General features: G+C 42.4%; 1 long non-coding RNA gene across 1 annotated transcript; it reads left to right on the forward strand.

The window, feature by feature from the left end:
• Window positions 1-1,279: 1,279 nt before the first annotated feature.
• Window positions 1,280-20,064, forward strand: LOC127476817 (uncharacterized). The gene is made up of 3 exons (XR_007906734.1): window positions 1,280-1,378; window positions 7,983-8,042; window positions 19,965-20,064. It is a non-coding gene; the product is annotated as an uncharacterized LOC127476817 (long non-coding RNA).
• Window positions 20,065-21,601: the final 1,537 nt, after the last annotated feature.

Consider the following 21,601-nt stretch of genomic DNA (forward strand, 5'->3'; position numbering starts at 1 on the left):
TGTGCACCAGCATAGATGCGCAGATGGGCCAACATTTGCGCATTGCACACCACACACAGTCACATGGATAAGTCCCCCCACAGGTACTCACAGCCCTCAGTGTCACACAGGCAGGTACACTGACTCTCACCACTGCATTCTGGCTCTCAGCTATGCACAGCTCACAGATCACAGTCTCACACTGATGTATATATTCTCACAGACTCAGCAGGCACTGGTGTGGCTGCACAGTCACTGCTACACCCACATGAGAATTTCCACAAAAGCACTCACCTCCTTTCACTTACAACTGCTTCAAGTAGAACAAAACTCCCATTTCAGATACTCAACTGAAGTTAAAGACTTGTTTCCCAAGCAAGTCTTCCTGTAAAGGCTCAGGCTCTGACCTCTACATAAATGAAGAACAATTTCTCTGACTTTACTAGACATTAGTGTTGCTGTGAACAGAATCTTCACTTCCTTCTGACATGAAATTACTCTTCAATGTCATGGTTCCTCCTCACCACCAAAGGGTTCTCTTTCTAACCTTAAACTAGAATGCAGGATACTTGCCACCAGTCCTGATACAGTGCACAAAATCTGTCCCTCTGAATCAGACAACGACAGGAAAAAAATCATGAAACAAGATATCAAGACTAGTAAAAACTGCTAGAATAAGAATGGAGAAAAACAGGACATAAGCAGTCCGGAAAAAATCCTGCATAAAGAGAAAAAAACAACCAACCAAAAAAGGTAAACCAAAACCACACAAGTTTGAGAACAAGAATGCAAATGCTATGATAACAAAGGAGGACTGGCTTGGACTTCTATATTGGATTGGACACAGTGTCTCACTGTTTATGTTTAAGAGTCACTTCAACAGCAATGAAATAACCATCTCAGATACATGTGCTGTGCACCCCAAGTCAGAAAAGTCATGTAAGCCCAAGCTTATTCTCATTTCTGTTCAAAAAGAGCTTATGCCTATGTTCAGCATTAAGAGCAAGCTCACTTCAATGAGGACCAAGTCCATGATTCCCTGCATAAGGCCCCATATTATAAAATGACCATGAGATAAATACATTTTTGTCCAGGTCACAGAACAGTCCTACTGAGTCCTCTTTAAGTGACTTAAGCACAAAACCAGCCTCCCTTCTACACAAGCCTCGATTCCACATAGCCATGACAAAACTCATGGGCTATGATCTGCAATGGCAAACCTGACCACCTGTAGGTTACAGAACTTGGATTCTGCACAAGGATCGTGATGTCACAGCATTGGGCTCTTCACACTCCAGCACAAACCATGTTAGCCAGCCACTTAAGTAGCTCTGAATGATTCACTAGCTTTGGTACTTTTTATTGCCTGCTGTTAAAACTCTGAGCTGTTTGTGTACTGGTATGTGCTGATACATATAGCATTTTACTCTACCCAAAGAAAGGTGAATTTGAATGCTTAGGTGATGTCAAAAATGCTTTAGACATGAATGAAAGCTATCATTTTAAAATTTGCCCATTAATACTGCAGTTGTCATTATTGTTGCAACCTTAATCTCACAAGAGAAATCCTTTTATTGCACAATTCACATAGGGTATTTCAAACCAAAATACTCTGTATTTACAACTCTGGAAACAGATATGAAGAAAACAAATCCAGAAGAACAGATGTATTGATTAGTAAGGGCTCTGGATCTGCACAGATTTATTCCTGCAATTTATTTTATATGTCTAGGCAATTTTTCTGAAATCAAACTAAACACATTAAAAAAAATCTTTTCAGGATTGAAGGCAATAAATATATATCAGGTACCTGATATTTCAGAAAAGGTCTGTTTCTTAAAGAATCCAAGTCTGAGTTTCTAAACAATACAAACTGTGTTCCAGAAATAAACCCTAAAATAGGGAATATAGAGAAAACAGAACTGTACCAAAATACAAGATAAACCACCTTCAGGTGCTACAAGCCTATTTATTGATATTTCATGTCATGTGGAGTGAATCACACAGATTGCACTGTTATAAAACACAAGGATATTTTAAATCACCTAACTAACTACAGAAATACATTTATATATTTGACTCATATATGTACCTATTTGTTTTCATTACAACAATACAAAGGCTGGTATTTCTGTTTCCTTCTGGAATTCTGCATACTTTAAAACAACCCTACTTGTCATAGGGCAAGCTACATAAGAGTGGTCTGGACTAGTAGGAATGGCTCTGTATTTGTAGCAGCATTAAGGAAAATGTTGCATAATGTTTGTAAAAGGAAATCAAGGCTGACGATAAGTGCAAAATATCAAAGTCATACAGTTGTACAACTGCACCATTTCTGTTAGATGATTTCAAACTGCTTTACAAATTATTCTTGTTCTGCTATTGTTACATTAGATGGTAGCCCCAGTGAACTTGATCAGAAACCAGTATCTCCCCAAGTTGGGCATAACAACAGTGCTTCCCCTACAGTCTATATCCCAGCTAGAGGCTATAATCTGACCATGCTAGAAGCTGCTTAAAAACTGTAGTATATTTAAACATAGTAGATCCTGAGATGCTGCATGTTTACTTCCATACTGGTATACTTTCATCCCTGACTAAATAGTTGGATTACATGCTTTTATGTAAAGGCCTTTTAAGATCACTTTGATCCTACTTGTTTGACTTGCATAGTAGTTTGGCTGCACATCATATTCAGGTCATACCAAATTAAAACAGGAGCTAAAAACAGAGTATGAAGGAAGAGCCTCTAGATGATCCAAGACATAGATATAACTATGGAGTCCACATAACCACTAAGTTTTATAGACATCATGTCTCTGACCTGGAAACTTGCTGTGCCTTTCTGCTATGTTACTGCACAGTTGACCTTCCTAGCCTACATGTTACTACACCTGCGTTCCCTTCATACCTCTCTGCTTTTACTTTCTTTAACATAGCAATCAGAAGCTACTTGTCTTCCCTCTCAAGGACTTCACTGCTACCTATACTCAACACCTCTTATTTTAGGCAAGAAAAGAAAGTCCTGCCTCTTACCCACCTCTACTCCCATACCCACTGTTAATTGCTGGATCTTCAAATCCATGTCCTTGTGCCCCCTCCCAGGTTTGCCCTTCATGAAGGAACAGAGCTCCTTTTAGCTGCCCTTAGGTTGTTTCACTGGTCTCCACCTGCAAGGTCCTTTATAATGACATTTTCAAAAAACTTCATCCCATTTGTTTAGGGCTATTTCAGACAACCTCCATACATTGCCCAAGCCATGTCTTATTCTCATCATCTGTTGTCTTTTATCTTAACAGCTCCTCTCTGAATCCAGGGAGCAAAGACTGCCTTTTCTGCTCTGTTTTCTGCAGCTATTCAAGCAAAACATCAAGAGTTAAGGGAATCACCTTAGAAATAAGGAGGATACTACTGCTGGTTTCTTACTCTGCTCTTTCACTTGGTAGCCTTTGCTTCCCTCTGTAGTAATGCATCTGCTTACCTCCAAGAGCATTTGCCACACATGCAAAGTGTTATGAATAAAAGATCAGGTCCCACAGGTCTGATTCAGTTTATAATCAAGCAAAATTCCCTCTACCATCAGAGAGCACCCCAGTGTGGGATTTAATCCTGACAATCACAGATTATTATTCCAGATAATCAGGCTGCCTATTTGGATTCCCTGGCCCCACTGTCACCATGCAGTCAGACCAGACCAGCAGACTACAGATGCTGGTGTACAAAGCCCCTTGAGGTAACTGTCTGACCATCTCTGGTGGTAAATAGGCAAAATACCAAAGGCCATCAGCATGTTACAACCTCTACTAAAAAGCTCCATCTTCTAGCTCAGGAATTAAAAGGTCCAAGACTGAACACTGGTAGCTGGCAACACATCCTCAGTACGGCATTGTATCAGCTGCATTAAACTGTGTTTGTGGAAGTGCAAGAACTGCAGGATATTGAAGTGACTGGGAAAATATAACAGCATTTCCCATAATTCAGGCACATGGCCCAATCCTGTAGATATTTCGCCTTAAGGGTTTTTATCTACTGACATGGCTTAGAACTGTGCTGGCTCTCTCTTCAACTTTCTATCTGCTGGCCCTGCTTGCTAGATAAATAGCTACACTCATATAGAAAAACCTGCACTAATAAAAACGTAGACAGCCAGAAATCTGCTGCCAACAAGCAAAATATCCTATATTTCACTGCTCTGCCATGGGAGAGTCATATCTCACTGAACAAATATTCATTCCCAAACACTGTGCTAATGCATAAAAGTCTCCAACATATCTTAGAAAAATTATGGAAAAACAAGGCAGTCCAAGCTTCAGATTCTCTCTGCTGTTTTGCCTCTCCTCTTTTCTACTCATACACTTGAGACCATTTGAAGAGATGATGATTTTAGATTTTTCCATGGGCTTTTGTTCTTTAACTCTTCCCTCTGTACAAATAGGTCAAGTGGATCAGTATTTTGGCCTGAGTTTTTTTGTTTGGGTTTTTTTTGGGGGGGTGTTGGGGTTGGTTGGTTTGTTTGTTTGTTTTTGGTTTGGTTTGGATTTTGTTGGGGTTTTTTTATTTGTTTGTTTTGGAGTTTTTTTGTCGGTTGTTGCTTTGGGGGATTTTTATCCAAGTTTGATCAGAAGCAGAAGCACAAGCACTGGCTTCTCTGGTGTCAGTTATAATCATTTGCCCAGGTCATAATCTCCTGTCTTAGACTGCTAGAGCTCTAAAGCATGCAATCATCTTTTGTTTGTTCTGCATTCGTATGTTGCCTACCATGGCAATGCCTTCATAGGTAATATGGATCCTTGGCATTCCAGAAATACAAATATATGCTGGCAAGTGAGGCTTGCAGCAGTGAATGAGTGGTTTCCCTGACTTAAGTCAGCAAAATCAGAAATTTTTCCCCAAGTCATGCTTGGACTTAAAGCTTCTCTGGGACTCTGTTTTGTGACTGCAAGGCCTTAAGCACAAGGACATCCCTCAGTATAAATGAATACCTGGAAACAATTAAACTCCTGGATTGTCAAGAATCAAGAGGCTGCCTCTGTCACATAAATAATGAAGCCATACCCTTACATAAGTTTTTTAGCTTGGGGCAAACAAAAACTCTTTCTTTAGAATGACTAAGTTGCAAGGCAACTATATTCCTAAATTCCTTTTCTGATTTATATCAAACAGGTAATTCTTCTCTGCTTACTCACTGAAACATTTGTGTAATTCTATTGCAAACTCCTAAGCAACTTCCATCTTCTAGGCCAGCAAAGGCTATATCTCTTAAGAAAAGAGTCTCTCGGTATTTATTGATGACACAGTCATATTATGCATTAGTTCTCATAATTCAGGATGACTGTGTGCTTTGAGATTCTTCAGAATGACAGGCACTACTCTGGCAATGTAATTAGTTATTATATGGCAGACAGCATTTTTGGAAAGATACTGACCCAAACATTGCTTCTTTAGGCTTCACTATCTGGAAAGCATAAGCAAATAAAGAAAGCAAAATATTTCTTAAAAAGTAAGCCTTACTATTCTCTCAGTTTCAAAACTCATGCTCCTGGCTGCATAGAGCTTTGGTAGGTGCCATTATGGTAAATAAAAAATTAAAAAATAAAAAAAAGTATGTACAGGACCACTTGGTATATAAGAAGAGAGAAGGAATGTGACATTGCCAGGATTAGAAAAGGACATACACTGCTTACCTGTACCTGCCTCACCTCTTCACTGGGGCCCTACAGAGCTCAAGCTCCACCTGAACATGGCTGTCAGGGACCACTGTATGACACGATGTCTCTGGAACTAGTCTTCATCTTATCCCAGCCTGTGTATGCAGCTGACATTTATATATTTTGGGTAGCATTAAGAAGGTTGATTCTAGCTTCTGTAGCTATCTGTGTATACCAAACAGGATAGAGACCAATCTTGGATGCATTAAAAGTAATAATGAAAATACCATTGCTGGGAAAGAATCAAAAAGGACCTTCTCATGATTCAGTTTTTCTAGTTGGAGTTAAGGATGAAAATCAAGTTCTCTTCCAGTCCCAAGCAAACATAATTCCACTAAGAAACATGTTTCACATCAACAAACGCTGATAGAAAATGTTCCCCACTGCTCACATGAAACTGTTATGCAGATGAAACATGTTTCCTGCCAATAACGACGAGTTACCTGCAGTTAAAACAGCAGCTAATCAGCTTTACTCACCATTAACGTGAAATGAACACGATGCTAAGTCTACAAAATGTTGGATCAAAACAGCCATGGTGGTAAGTTGGCTATATCAAGTGAGGGGCCCTTATCACGTTCTCTAAGCACTGCATAAGCACAAGTCTTTGAAGACTGCTTTGCTACACTAAGGCATCCCTGTTGGAAGATGCTTATTCGTAGTATGAGGCAAGAAAAGAGTTATCTGTGGCTTTCACTTGCTCTCCAACTTTAATGTGCATTTTCTTTTATTTTACCCTCAAGTAGCACCACCTTCTCACAGGGTTGCCCTATCCAAAACACGATGGTGACCAACAGCCTTTCCCACTCAAGCCTGACTGCCTACTTGAAAACCAAGTGGAAGTCACATCAATCCTCAAAAGCGAACAAGCAAAATAATGTCCAGTTCAGTTTCTTAGTTCAGCATTTTGGTCCAAAATTCATGTACATCAGGTGGCATTTTGTCAAGAAAGATGACATTTAATCACAAAAATTAACACTAGGAGTCCTCTGTAAAATACAATTCCAATGTCCCAAGTTCCTTGCTTTGGCCATTCATGTCACAAATGTAATCAGCAGCACTGGAATAGGTCATCATCTGACATGCCAATGCCACTATATTTGATATTGAATTAAAAATAGGGATACTTGCAGTTGTTCCTTCAACTCCTCCAAGTGCCATGACTCCCACTTTATTCTCCAGCTGCTATTCCCATGTGCTAGCTCACACCCAATGGCCAGAATAAAACATACACAAGCCTAGCAGAGGCATGGGATATAGCCAACAGCACATTTTGTTCATAGACTATTCTCAGTTTTTACTCAACAAGGCTATACACAACCTTTGCTATAAAAGTAAAAGGATCCTTTAGGCCTTGAGTAGCATTATGTACTTTCTATTGTAAAGATCTGTATGTACCAGACCAGAACTCTCAGCTGGCATAAATCAGCATCAACTCCTCTTGAATACATAGAAATTAAGTTATTTATTCACCACTCAAGGTGTGAAATCACTTATTTTTAGAAAACTGAATTTCCAGTTCTCTGTAGTCAAATCACTGAATACACAGATTATCTGTACACTCAGACAGCTTGGGTTAAGTAGGGTCATATCTCAGGTGCAAGGCTCTCCCTTGACCATGCAAACACAGCACTCTGGTGTCAGTAGACTCAAATGTCTTATTCTTCATTTTGAAGCAAGGGAAAAATGTTTGGCCTGTAGTAAAGTCTGGCATTTTTGTTAGGAACAAGATTAAAGAGATGTGGACAGAGAGCTGGATATTTGCTGAATTCTGCAGAATAAGATAAGGCTAGAACAAGTAGATTCACACTGTCTGGTGGCAATGCCAGTATAGTGTATAATGCTAGTATGTTTGGGATTTGAGTTACAATTAGGGACAGCAGGATCTGAAGAACCAAATTTATTACTGACCTCTGTCAGACCTGTAGAGGAAAGCCAAGGTCTAATACTACTAGATGAGAATGCCAAATTCTGGGTTTCTAAGCTGTCATCAAAAGTAGGATTAGAGTTGGGGATAGAGTCTGGAACAAGAGAGATTAGAGGGGCAAATTAATTGTCTAAATCTTTAAGACTGACAAAAGTGGATGAAAGTTAGTGTTGCTGCAGTCAAATATTTATTCTTTATTTTCCACTGATGGCAAGTGTCTGGGCAGAGGTCAAAGCAGGGTTAGGATTACAATTAGGCTCTAGCTTAGCATTCCAGAAACGAGGCTCTGCTAAACAATTTTTGTTGCTCAATTCTGCCAAACCTGCTCAGGGATAAGTAGATTAAAATGTATCATTTTTAATTGTCAGACAGAATGGGGTTACTGAGCCATGATCAACGCTGGAGCCGGAATGGCATCATTGCTTGAGGTAAGATAAGTGGCAAAATCAGTATCAGCATATTTAAACATCTTCCGATTAACTTTTGGACATAACTGAATTTCTAGGCCATCACTCGTGCCAGGAATAAAGTGAGGACTAAAACTAAGATTCAGTGTACAGTTCTGTGCAGCCAGGCTTACTGATGAATCCTGTCCAGCCTGCAGGAGGATTGCAGCCTGCCTCAGTGGATTTGAATTTTTCAAAGTCAGTGTTCAGAGATCAACAGGTTCTTTAGCCATAAATGATACTGCAAGTAGCCAACATTTATGGTTTGGGACAGGAGGCTCTGCAGCATCATATCTCCATTGCAGAACTCTCACAAGTCCTCAGTGGTAAAATAAAAGGCTGGTAAGCTTCAAATGCATGTTTAATTTCTGGGCAGCATTATATCCCTGTGTTACAATGATCAGTAAGGTTATGGCTTGGATTGGTTGCAGGATTCATGATGGGAGGTTTCGGTACTTATTTTTCTGGTCCTTGAAAAAAAGTTAAGGGTAGCTGTCATAATGTTTAAATATGTTATGCTGAATTGTTAGGAAGCCATGGCTACCTTGGCTCTGGACAACCCTAGGGTTATAGATGGCATTAGGGTTTGGATCTGGAGTTGAAGGCCATGCAGAGACAAGTTTATTGCTACACTTTTCTGGATTCAGAGATAAAAAAAGAAGAGCCAGTATCAGTAAATCCATACACATCATCCCTAAATTTCAAACACAACTGAATTCTCACACTGTCATAAAATCTTTTAGGTTGGAAAAGACCTTTAAGATCATTGAGTCTTGCCTATTCTATCAGACACATCAGTGTTTGGGAAAGCTTCAGAAGAGGACTTTGGACAGGCAGCTGTGCAAAATAAGCCTTGTGACAAAAACATCAGTGGTATACTGCTTCAGTGTGTTTAGCCTGAGAAAGTAAAAAATGAGTGGTGATGTCAGAAACTATCTAAGCCTAATTTCCAAGCCACACAGGCTATGAAAAACACTACGGTCGGTTTCATGTGTATTACTCTTTGGGATAGGATGCTCAGCAGTGCACGGGAAAATACCAAATTCTGCCTTGTCTGCTGTGGCAATTTCACAGTGAAATATGGAAATCTGCCTTAAAAACCAAACCAACAAACAAAAAAACCAAACCCTGCCTTTTTCTGCTCCCAGTGCCAATCATTTTGTTGTATTTGCCAAAATTTCTATAATTTTCTTTGGAGACACATTTCTGTTTACTCATTTCATCTCCACCTTAGCAACCACTTCACAAAGCCACTTGTCTTTACAATATAAACATATGTTTATGCCACTGCATTCTTTTCTTCAGTGTACAGTTGTTGAATTTGACACTTTGTGGAGGTCTTGTGAAGGTTTAACACACTTCACTGTGACGAGGCATTGGAGGACAGATCTATGCAGGGATCAATAACAGCCTGGTTTACCTCTAGTGTAAACCTTGCCTTGCTGAGACGTAGAACTCATTTTTGCCTCTCACCCTAACCTTTGCTGGGTTTCAGGTTAGGCTTTTCCTCCTGAGCGACTTGCCCGTGGTGCAGTAACGGGGCCGAGAGTCAGCGCGGGTTTGGGGTCTGGGCAGCGCGGGTTTGGGGTCTGGGCAGCGCGGGTTTGGGGTCTGGGCAGCGCGGGTTTGGGGTCTGGGCAGCGCACACGCACTCCGCGGGCTGAGCTGGCGCCGGGCTCGGCGCACCCGCCTGCGGGCGGACAGCGGGCTGCCTCCCGCACCCCGCGGCTCCATCCCCGCATCCATCCATCCCTCCCCGGCTCCGGGATCCCAGGCGGCTCCTCCGCCTCAAACCGCGGCCTGCGGCGCCCTCTGCTGCCCGCGGGGCCCAGCCCCGACCGGCCCCTCCCCGCCGGGCGGACAGCGATGCTCTGCGCCGAGCAGCCCTACTCAAAAAAGGGTCGGGGTACCCGCCAATTGCCTGCATCCTCCCCCATCCGCAATGCCCCCAACACTGCTAAAATAGCAAGTTTGCATGCAAAACCCCACCTGGCCCCATTTCACCACATGCACATTCATTTCTATTCCTTTTCATTCTTCACAGAACGTGTTATAATCTTTGATCATCATTTGTTTAAATTGTATAAGTAATCTGCCCGGTTTTAATAGGATTTTTCTATGAATCGGCAACAAACCATGAAATGTGATATTTTCACCATGACCGACCCAGGAAATTAGTCAACTTTGTCCTTGATTTACATGGGACCTGGCCAACTCCTCACACATCACAGTGGCAGCAGCTCACTGCCTGCTCCCCCTACATTTCACATTTCCATTCTTTCTTTCTTTCCTTCCTCTTTACAAGCAGGGTTATATATACCACAGATGCCCAGACTTGCCATCCATAAACAGAGCCTGAATTTAGCAATATCTCCATGGATGCCCAAATTAACAAGCAAGGCCTCACAAAACAGAGATTGGAGAAAAGTGTCAGAGATTTATTATTATTGTTAAAGACAATAGATGTGGGAGAACTTGTTCTCAGCCTCTTATTCTGATCTTTTTGAGGGAAATAACACCATTTCTTCAAGTTTTACATAGCCAGTATAGCAAGCTTCCTCAAAAGAAAGCTAAGATTCTCAGTTATAATAATTTATTCTAGGAGCTGGGGCTTACAGGAAAAAACAATTGCTGTAGTACTCAAAATAAAATGGCCAGGCTTTGAAATGTTGAGTTACTTTAGGGACAATGTCTGTTAGAGCCAATCCTTCCATCTCTCTGTCCATCCATCCATCCACCTGACTGTTTTGCTTTATTTTAAATAATGTCCAATTTCTATCCTAGTCTATATGAAAATCACTTTTATTTCATTGTAATTTCAGAGTTTGGTCTTGTTTTGTTCAATCCATTATTTGACAGTGTGTACACACACAAGCTTTTAATAGAAAGTGAAGTTGCAAGGCAGTAATTTGCCATCAAGGTTGCAATCCAAAAACACCCAGCATGATCCCTGGGTGACAAGTCACTTGGGTGACAAGTCACTTGGGTGACAAGTTCCTCAGCTTGGGCACACAAGTTCCATCCTCCCCATGGGGACAGATTTCTAGTTTCCTTGCAATTCAGTTCTTCTGGAGACTATGGCTATATAGAGAAAGGTGATCTTCCAAATGCTCAAGGCTCATGAGCTACTTTCCAGAGATGTGAACACACTGGAAGGCAGAGGGGACAAACATAGCCTGCAAGAGTCTACTGCCAGCTATTCAAACAGGTGAGAGAAAGAAGAAAGCAGTGTTTCAACTGCATCCCCAGGCAGCTGCAGGACAGACAGCACATCTGTGTTGAGAGAACACAGGGACACATTGCCACTTCGCTCAGTAGGGCTCAGCCTCTGCAATCCCACCCCAACAGGCATCCTGTGTGAACAGGCAAACGCTAAGAATGTCAGCAGCTGCAACAGGTAAATATCACCACCTTACAGAACATACAACAATTATATTCAAAGTTTTGTCCCATCTACCCATACAGGCATAGTCCCTGTGTGCATGTTCACACATAGCATTTGTTCTGGATTCCTCAGGGCACTGTCTAAGCCATTACAGCAGCTATATCTGTGATCTGGTAGATAGCTCACACAGCACTGGGGGAATCAGGATTCTGTGCCACCTTTGTTCCTAAGCCACCTTCTGATACCAAATAATCCATTTCTCCTCTCTGCCTATTTCAGGTTTAAATCTCCTGCAGACAGGAGCTCTCTCTCACTGCATGCATGTTTGTTACACAGCAAGGCAAGGACTGGCTCTTGGGGTGCTCCTCTTGTCCCTGAGCTTTTCTTGTCTCACCCCAAAAACCCACCATATCCCACATCATCAACTAAACCAAGAGAGCTGCTGTCCCTTCCTTCCCATGCTCGGCCTCAGCTCCTCGGGGCAGCTAGATTCTCTGTCCTGGAGGCATTTATGCCCGACTTTCCAATCCAGGCCTCCCTGCCCCCACATCCCATACTCCCCACTACGTCACCCCTCTCCACTCCCTGGCCTGTGAACAGCCCCTAAGGTTAGGTTTTATATTTCTTACCCACTGGCCCCTCCACTCCCACCAAGTCAAACTTCAACCAAACAAAAAAGAAAACAGAGGGAGAGAAAGGAAGAAAGAAAGGCCCCAAGAGGCTCCCGGTCGTTCCAATCAGGTCACTGTTTCCATACCAATTAGGACAGATGCAAAGCACATTATTAAAAATAGGTCTGCAGACCCATCTATGTTGATTATTGTCCTCCGTTTCCGTCCCCAGCCAACTCCGTTAATTAATAAAGAAACTGCCAGAGAAGGAGGGGGAGAAAGGGTGGCAGGGATTCCCCTGACTGGAGCCTCCTGTTCAGAGAGTTCAAGAGAGAAATTGGACACTTGAGCCTCTCTGCCATTTTCCATTGTGTGTGTTTTTCCTAATGAACGGTTTAGTGATGCAGGGCTGGAAGTCAGCTTTACCCCACCCCCACTAACTACCATCCATCATTAAGTGACCCAGTAAGAGGTATTTAGTACTTAACCCTCTCTAGAAGAAGTCAGATTGTTGTGTGGCTGGCTTTTCCCTCTCCAACCACCCCTTCACTCTTCATCTGTTTGTCTGCCTCTGAAAACATCTCTGCATTTTTTGGAGGGGATTGTTCTTCCTCAGAGGAACCCTAGAAAGAAACAGCAGTAGCCACCCCATAGCCAGCCTTTTTACAGAAGAGGAAGCACTCGTGGTGGAAAACCAGGGATGAGATCCTGGCTTTGTTGACATTGTCGAGGCCAGGATTTCGCTCTCACAACAGTAAAACCGTCTGCCTCTGAGAGGGCAAAGAAGTTGATGGAGAGGTGGCCCTGTAATCTGTGCAAGAGATGTTGCTGATCAATATACATGTTGGTGATTTGCAAGAGGAGAAAGAATACATAGTCAGTAAAAGTCAAGGAGGGCTGTGAGAAACATAAGTGATAGATAATACTTGCAACAGAGAGCACGCTTGTCTCCTTCCAATTCTGCTAGCCCTGCAGGACTCTTCTCCAGCCAAAACTAATTTATCTTCATAACCCTTCCTCAACAAGCAGGACAGTGTTATTAGTGCCATTTTGACAGTGGGGAAACTGAGTCAAGGACAAACTAACCTGACCAAATCATTAAATGAGTCAGACAGAGCTAAAAATGGAACTGTGCAGTCCAAGGTTTCTCAGCCAGTGTGCCTTTGCTTTAAAGCGAAAGTTAGGGGGAGGCAGAGAGGTTAAATGAACCATTATCATAATTAGACTTGATGAAAGCAAATCTGGGGTTTGGCCCAAGATGGCAGATCACGTTTACCTTGAATGAATGTATGTCAGTGTGTCTCCTAAAAATTCTCTATTAAAATGCCCTCGTGAGCTCTGAACCTGCGAGGTAGAAGTCCCAGATATAATTTAGAGTGCAAAAGGCCCTGCATGATCTTGGTCACATCACTTATCTCTAATGACCTCTAAAGGCTCTCTCCATCTCTAAAACAAGGGCTGTCACACCCATTTGGACTGTAAGCTATTTTTTGCAGGGTCTGTTTCTTACTAACACACTTTTACAACACTCATTTATGTGATATTGGGAACTGCTGATACTTCTGGAAAAAGAACAGCCACAAATTGCAGCCATCTCTGCACCTCTGAGCTGACAGGCAGAACACATTCACAAGCACAAGCAGGAAGGAAAACTGTAAAGCATAAGCAAAACACCCACCTGCAGATGCCAGCAAGGCTGTTCATCTGCAGACTGACTGCAATTTCCAATTAAATACCAAGTTACTTTCACACAGTCTGTTCTTTCGTTAGACTGAAGGGTTTTGTTTTCCTTTTCCTGAGTCACTCTTTACTAGAGGCTTTCCACATCACATGTTTTATTTTTCACAAGGGCTCTAATGCACTGCATAATAAAAACTCATGTCATGAGTCCAGAAAATCCACTGCAGGCTTCAAAAATACACACACATCAAAAAAAAAAAAAAAGGCTTGCATATAAAGAAGTTTGGGTTTTTTTCAGCCTAATAATTTTTATTACATCCCACCACCCTGCAAATTGAATTGCTGGAAACATCAGGTGATTGATCTAACACTGAGGTGTGATAACACGTTTTCCTACACAACAGAACTGAAATTCTACTGTAGTATCAGGCCTGCTGTCATGAAGGGAGGAGGTCACAAACATAGAACTCCTTAGTCTGATATCCCCGTTTTTGTAAGGATCACTAGTAACTCAGGATGCCAGTAACTGACAGCCAGCATAGATACATTTCAAGTTCACCAGAGAAAACCCATATATTATGAGAAATAAGGCACTCCTAGAAATACAGAGCATCACAAAGATGCCTAAAGGGGAAAGAGGTCTGGGAGCTGACTGCTCCAGTGGGCTGTACACTGGAAGCAAAATCCACCTGTGTATAATGAGACACCGTGTACATAGGTAATAAATGAAACAAAAGCTACAGGAGGTGTTATGTGGCAAGAAACAGTCTTTTGATCCTACTATACTAGAACACTGTATTTTCATAATTTTGGTTTCTGTGGAGTACAAAATACATGTGAGGCTGGCTACTTCATCTTCAATAACTATGAGGGAAATGTGCCAGCTTGGCCTGCACACCTGTGACTGAACCAAAGACACCTAGAATTAGAAATAGGACCTGTGTTCTCCACAGGTCAAGCCCGGAGAGAAAAAAAAACATCTCTAACACAGAGGGGCCATAGAAACATGGCCTCAGAAACAGAAACTGCCCCACCTGAAACATCCCAGCCTTCAGCAACTACCTTTCGCTCCTCAAACATTTGAATCTGGATGTTGGGAGCAAAGAATGTATCTGACCCACTCCCTCACCACTGGCTTGCTGTATCATGCCAATACAGAGAATACCCTTTTCCTTTTTCTCCTTCCCATGACTAGAGCCCTTGTACTGCAAGTGGGATACACATGTAGAGTTTTTGTTGGCTGTCCACAAGGAGCAGGACTATCAGAATTTTTCTTCCTTGGGAAAACTTTGTCTTTTGTGCCATTTTTCCTGAAGCTGAGGCTCAGAGTAACCCAAATATGACTTTAAATGAGTCAATGGGACACCCCATCAGCTGAGGAAATGGCATCATCCTGCCTCACATTTATCTCATGGAGCCAATTTCAGAGGCACTTCATTTCTGAAGCACTTTTAGGCCCTGGTACAATTTACGCAGGGCACACTCTGCTCTCCAGCTAAGCAAACATTGTTTTGTTTTCTTTAGCCCTTGAGAGCTCTTGCCTCCAGCGTCCCCCCAAGGGGAAAGGAGTAGAGCCTCTTGTGTCGGTTGAGTGCTCACATGAGAGGCTGGTAAAGCAAGTGGTCCCTCTTGGCTCATGTAGGGAGGAAACACAATCCATGATGCAGCACTAGATGAGGAGCTTATCCTGTACCTGGACCTGCTCACTGTCTGTTTGCTCCCCTCCTCCTCCTTTACCAATTTGTGAGCAAGTCTCTGACCCAATTGGAACAAACCCTTCAGCAGATGCTTTCCTAAGTTCCTGAGAGGCATGCTGGTGGCTCCTCAGATCAGGCTGAGAGCATCCAAGTGAGTCTAAAGCATGCAGGAGGGCCCTTCAACCACAGAGAGCCCATCCATCCTCCAGTTGCTAAATAAATATAAGCAGCAGTGACAGAAAATCAGCGCTCCACAAAATTGTTTATGGGATTTGCCAGAAAAACTTAATACCAGCAAGAGCAATGTAGAGCTGAGGGGGAAGGAGACTATTAGTAAAGGGCAAGGGATTGCTGGGAGTGACCAATGGTATTACCAGGCAAACCAGTGCCAAAGGGGCAAAAGCTGGCCTGAGAAGAGATTTGATAATATTGAATTTGCCTCTTCTCTGTCAGCAATTTGTACACCAGTCACCAAAGAAAGACTGATGACAGGAAATAGTGAGAGTGCTAGAAAACAAATAAAGTAGTCAAAGTCAATACAAATAGAGACTATTCATACTTCATCTAAGGTAGATCTGGTTAGTTCTGCATTCCAGAGCAAGAAAAGCCACAGCAAAAGAAAAGTCAAGCTGGAGAACTAGTCAGCATCTAGTCCAATGACTAGCACCACAACAACAAAAATAAACAGCTTCAGGTCCAACTCAAAAAGCATGTGAACTGTGTTCAGTGAGATACAGGTAGAGCTGAACATGCCTTCATTCCCAAGATGCTCCTTGCTTAGCAAGTAGAAGAGGCAAGATGATCAAACATAGAGCCCATAATCTGCTATTTAGCATGTAAATAGCTATTCAGTAGAGATTTCTCATCTTTTGTGAGTTTGCCCTTCCTTCAGTCCAGCAACTTCCATAGCCTTTGGTCTACAGTACAAGTCTACTGCTTTGTCATCCAGAATATTTGATTATTTATAAGAAGCGGAAGACTGTCACCAAAAGCAATTTAAGAAGCCACACCATGGAAACATCCAACAGCCAAGCATTTATGGCCTGCATCCAGTTTTGAGTCCTGTATTCATACAGAGAGCGCAGAACTAAACAAGGGCATATATATATGCACATATATATATGAACCATACATACATAAAGACAGGTATCTCTCTCTCCAGGCAAGAGGCAAGTGCCTACCTGCCAGACTAGACATCCCACCCTGCTCTTCAGCACTTCTCACCCACTAGCTTACGCAGCTCCCCATTGCCATGTACCTACATCTACATGTGCCCATATTTAACTCAGATGTCTGGATTTCACTGCAACAAGCTGCCTGGAAACCTAGAAGTGCCAGCTCTAAGCTCTTTTGTAGATTCCACCCCTAAACTTTGTGTTTTGTTTTCCCATCTCTGAAATAGGAATAAGCAGCAAAGAAAGATGGTGAAGTGCTCAGGTACTGTTATAATGCAATGAAATTGAGTAATTGAGCTACCAAGTGTAAGAAGGGAAAAATCAAAATCTCTATAAAAGCAGTTGGAGGAAAAATATTTCCTGATTATTCAACCATACCACAGCCTTTGCAGTGTACAGTCAAATTCTAGTTATATTCTCTCCAGCACTGCCTCTGCCATATACACAGAACCACACAGTTCCCCACACTACCCTAGTGAAATTTCAATGATAAGACAAAATAGATGGGAAACCAGTTTCATTTGCTGAATGAAACATTATGACATTGACTCATGACTCATTTTAGTCCATAGAAATCTCTGAAGGCAGCTGCTTTCCCAACATATTCATGTTTTCACAGAATCCAATGCCCCCAGCACATGCTGTCCTGTGTCTCAAGAATATTCATCCCTAGTTTCTTAATGTAGCTTGAAAAATCCAATCCTTTTCTCTTCATAGTATGTACACAAAACATATGAACAAAGTTGACCTTGCAGTTATGTCCTGGATAGGATTGACTTCAGAGCCCTGATTCAGACACCCTGTGTAATAGCAGGCAGATGATCAAGTTTCAAAGCTCCTCAGAGTTAACAGAGATCCTACTATTGTTTCAGTGGTCTTTGAATGAGATTCCTAAGTGGTTTTTTCCACTCAATCTGCACTGTGTATTTACACTGTAAGCTCCCAAAGGCAGAGACTGTTTCTCATTTAACTGTGCCTTTTGTCACAACTAAGATTTAAGTGACACTCTAACAATTACACCCTGGTCCTGCTACAGCATACTGACCTGGGGATTGGGAAGGGACCAAAATTTCAAAGAGAGAGATAGAAGTCTAGTGCTCAAAGATCTAATTCCTGTGCTCAGAGCATTAGATCCATAATGCTCAAAAGAAATCTGGGCTTGACATTGCTGCTCAGAAACTTCAGGAAAGACCCAGAAGTGTCTAATGTCAAAACTTGCAGGACATAAGAGTACAGTGGCCTTTACTGTTGATTACAATGCTGATTCACTACTCAAACCATAGTCCAGCCCTTGGAGGAAAACAGTTTTTGATCCAGTATCTGCATCTTTCCTCTTTGCTCTTGCCAAAAGCACATGCAGTATCCAAGGAGAACGAGCTCCAGAACACATCACCACCAAGTTTAAGTAAACATGACTTCCTTCCTGTCTCAGTATTATACCTTTTCCTCCAGAATTTTCCCTGCCTTTTCGCTCTCCTTCTCACAAATATCCCCACAAACACAGGTCCTAAAGTACTGCCAGGAGACATGAGGCTCAGTAAAGCATGGCCCACACAGCAAAGCTCCTGAATGACTCCTAGGCTTCATGCCACCGGCACCTGCCCCTGTGGCCTTAGCAAAGCTGGTGACATAAAAGCTGGAACATCCCCTAAATCTTCACTAATTATCCCAACAGACTTCAATGTCCTCCAAGAACCATGTGAAGGATCTTCCTAATTATTAGCCAGACAATGGAGAGTGGAGTCGGGTCCCCGGGATCCTCCAGCCTGCCAGCCCCAGCCATGCATGTTCCTGTTTGGCCTCTGGGGCTGACTGCTCCATATGGAGACCACCACCCCACACTTCCTCTCTTCCATCTCCACCCAGCTCCCTCCCCGCCCCCATCACCACCACCCTCAGCATGTGGATTTTATGAATGAAACTTTCTGACAGTTATGGGGTTGGCAGAGGCCTATTCAGCAAGCTGGGGAATGTGTGAACACCAGGCTTCATTAGAGACTTCTCCCAGTCAGCTGATAGCTCATTAACTTAAAGTGGCCTCTTGTTTTAAAACCTCAGAGACCAGGAGGTGGAGTGTAGAGAAGGGGGGGATGGTTCTCATTGTTCCTCTTGCCTCTCTCCCCCTCTGCCCCCTGTGAGATTAGGCGCCCTTGGAGGGGAGAGAGAGAGGCTAAAACAACTTTAATTAGTTATTTTCAAAGATTTTCTCCCCCTTTCTTCCTTTTTTTGTGTGTGTGTGGAGCAGGGGGGGTCTCTCAGCTGGGTTTTTCTGCATGGAGGAGCTCACGTCATTATGCTTAAATCCAGCTCCTCCGTCCTTTGTCTCCTGGCCAACAATAGAAGAAGGCTTGTAAAAAGCTCCTTCCAAAACTCCTGGAGACTGTCTGAAAAGGAAGATGGGGTGAGGACTCCTCTCTTTCCTCCCTCAGTCACAAAAGTGACAGTCTGGTGCCTGTGCCAGCAGCTTTCCTGTGTTAGAAGCTAGTACCGGGGTAAGTAGGGCAAACAGAGTGCTGATTCCTAAACTGCTGCTGTGTCAGATGAAAAGTGGAGCCCAGACTCACTTCACAAAGTGTCTGGTAGTAACTGTTCTCTGTGTGGATTTAAGGTCAGGCTGGAGCTCTGGACATTGAGGTCAGTCTTAGGACTTTATCCCAAGAGCTAATCCTCTTCTTTCTTTTAGAGAGATCATAAAATAAGTGCAGCAATAGGACAAACCCTCCTTCATGACTCCACTTTTGAAGAACCTGAAATAAACAGCTAAATTGCCATTATTGTCACCCATAGGGAAATTGGTTGAGACCAGCACATTTATTTCTTATAGGCAACCAAACTACAAACAACAATGGCTTTTAGCATCTTATGCTAGATGGAATTTAGCAGAATAGAGAAGGTGTTATCCCCTCAGTTGTGGTATAAGGAACAACAACAACAACAAAACAAAAAAAACCCCAAACCTCAAACAAACAAAAAATCCAAAGATAAGAGTCTTTGTTCCTTGCTAGCACCAAAGCCCAGAACAGTACCCTAGAGGAGCAGTTGCTACAGTGCCAACCTCCAGCTTCTCTTACAGTTCTTCTTTCAGTATTGCAAAGAAACATTTTTTTCCATAGCTTCTAGCTTCTCTTTGGACCCATACACAAAAGAGATGTGTCTCTGAAGATGAGTTCAAATTCCCATGAATAGATGAGTTCATGTGTGAGGCAGAAAAATCAGCCATGAATTATGGTTTAACCAGTACATTTATACACTGTAAATCACACTTAACAGCATGTCCTCTGCCTGTTTAAATCAGGAGTTCCCAAGAATCTGGACTAATAGACTGATAGCTCTCAAACTTTATTCTTACATTCCAGCACAGATGCAAGAACTGAGGTGTTGGTGGATGTTGCAGCTGAAGGGTATTCCAAGGAGTAGGTGCAAATTGCCTGCCATGGTTTCATGAATCAGATTCAACAGCAACAGTTTTGACTACAGGCTTTTCAGGGTAAGGATTTCTACTGCAGTTTAAGTACTTAGTACCTGATTTGGTCAGCTTTCTTACATGAAATTGAACAGCTTTTGCAAGTTTTTAGAAACAAGGACCATCACTCTCTTCTACTCTCTGCAAAATCAGAGCATAAACCTGTTCCCTTTCAAGTCCGCAGCACTCAACTATTGCCTTTCTGAGGAAACAGAGGGTAGGATTTTGCCCCTGTTTAAACACTGACAAGCCAAGCAGAGGGGTTTGGAGTCATTTGTGCTGTGATCCTGTCAGTTCTCATAAGCGAGCCTGGCTGGCTCCCTGCTCCGCAGTCCTCCCAGGAGCTGTGCCGAGTACCGCAGTGCTGCTAACGCAGTGCGCTGGTGTTCCCAGCCGGCTGTCAGAGCCACCACCTGCACGACTTAAAGACTTTCCACTAAAGCTATAAACCAGAGGTTCTTGCAACATTTTTGCTGCAAGACTTTACAAGACTGATCTTTCTGGCAGTGGTTGTAAGGATGACAACTTTTTCTGTCTGTTGCGTCCCTCCTCTTCTATTTTTCCTGTCCTAATTTGACCCCCATGGTTTGTGGGTATTTCTAAAAGTTAAACATCTCCAATATCTCATCCTATAAGTGACTGTATTTTGAAAGTAGTAAGCATGATTCTTATGAACCAATAAGAGTCGGAATCATGTTCTATTACCAGTTGTCTAATGAGCCTGGCATTTTTGAATTAAATAAACTCTGCAAGTATTACTTTTTATTGTGCTTTCATTAAAGCAAAGCAGTTTCTTCCCTTGCTGATTGCAAGGATTTTAAAACTTAGATTCATTTGCATTTGTGAGAATTTCTAAGTCTCTGCCCTCTACATCAAAGAATGCACTACATTTTGTGATGAGTCACGTCAATTTTCACTTGCCACGAACTGGCAGTCCAAATGTTTCCAGGCAAGGCCACTCCCTGGATTTTGTTACATCATTCTTGAATTTAAAACAACAAACCTTTCAAGCTCTTTGCTGCAGTTACCACCAGAAATGGCTGTACTCATCAAAATATTGGTTTTCCCCCCCAGGAAAGCTTAAGGATTACTCACAGAACACTCACTAGTAGAATGAAGCAAAATTTACAATAAGAAGAAAGTAAAGATAGCCCTACTATAAAGGTAAATGGAAAGGAGAGAGTGCTACAATACTGTGTTTTGTTTATCCCTCACTGATACAGAAGCATACCAACATCACAACACACCAAGTGCTACCCATCTATGGTTAAAAGATAAGCTTAAGAGATGCTTGAATATGGGTTGAGTTCCAGCCTATGGATCTAAAACCAGAAGCCTGCACAGAAAAGCTCAACAGAGACAAGAGCAGCTCATCAACCGAGGTTGTGGCTCACTGACCAGAAAGGGACGCTGCACCAGGCAAGTCTACGTTAGACCAGACAGAAAAGAATGAAAGAAGGACCTGTCATCTTCCTCACTTTACAACTGGATAATGCAAAGACACAGTATGTTATCCCACGATCAAAACGC

Source organism: Manacus candei, unplaced genomic scaffold, assembly GCF_025592945.1.
Source record: "Manacus candei isolate 608988 ecotype Guabito, Panama unplaced genomic scaffold, ASM2559294v1 h1tg000050l, whole genome shotgun sequence".
NCBI classification, from domain to species: Eukaryota; Metazoa; Chordata; class Aves; order Passeriformes; family Pipridae; genus Manacus; species Manacus candei.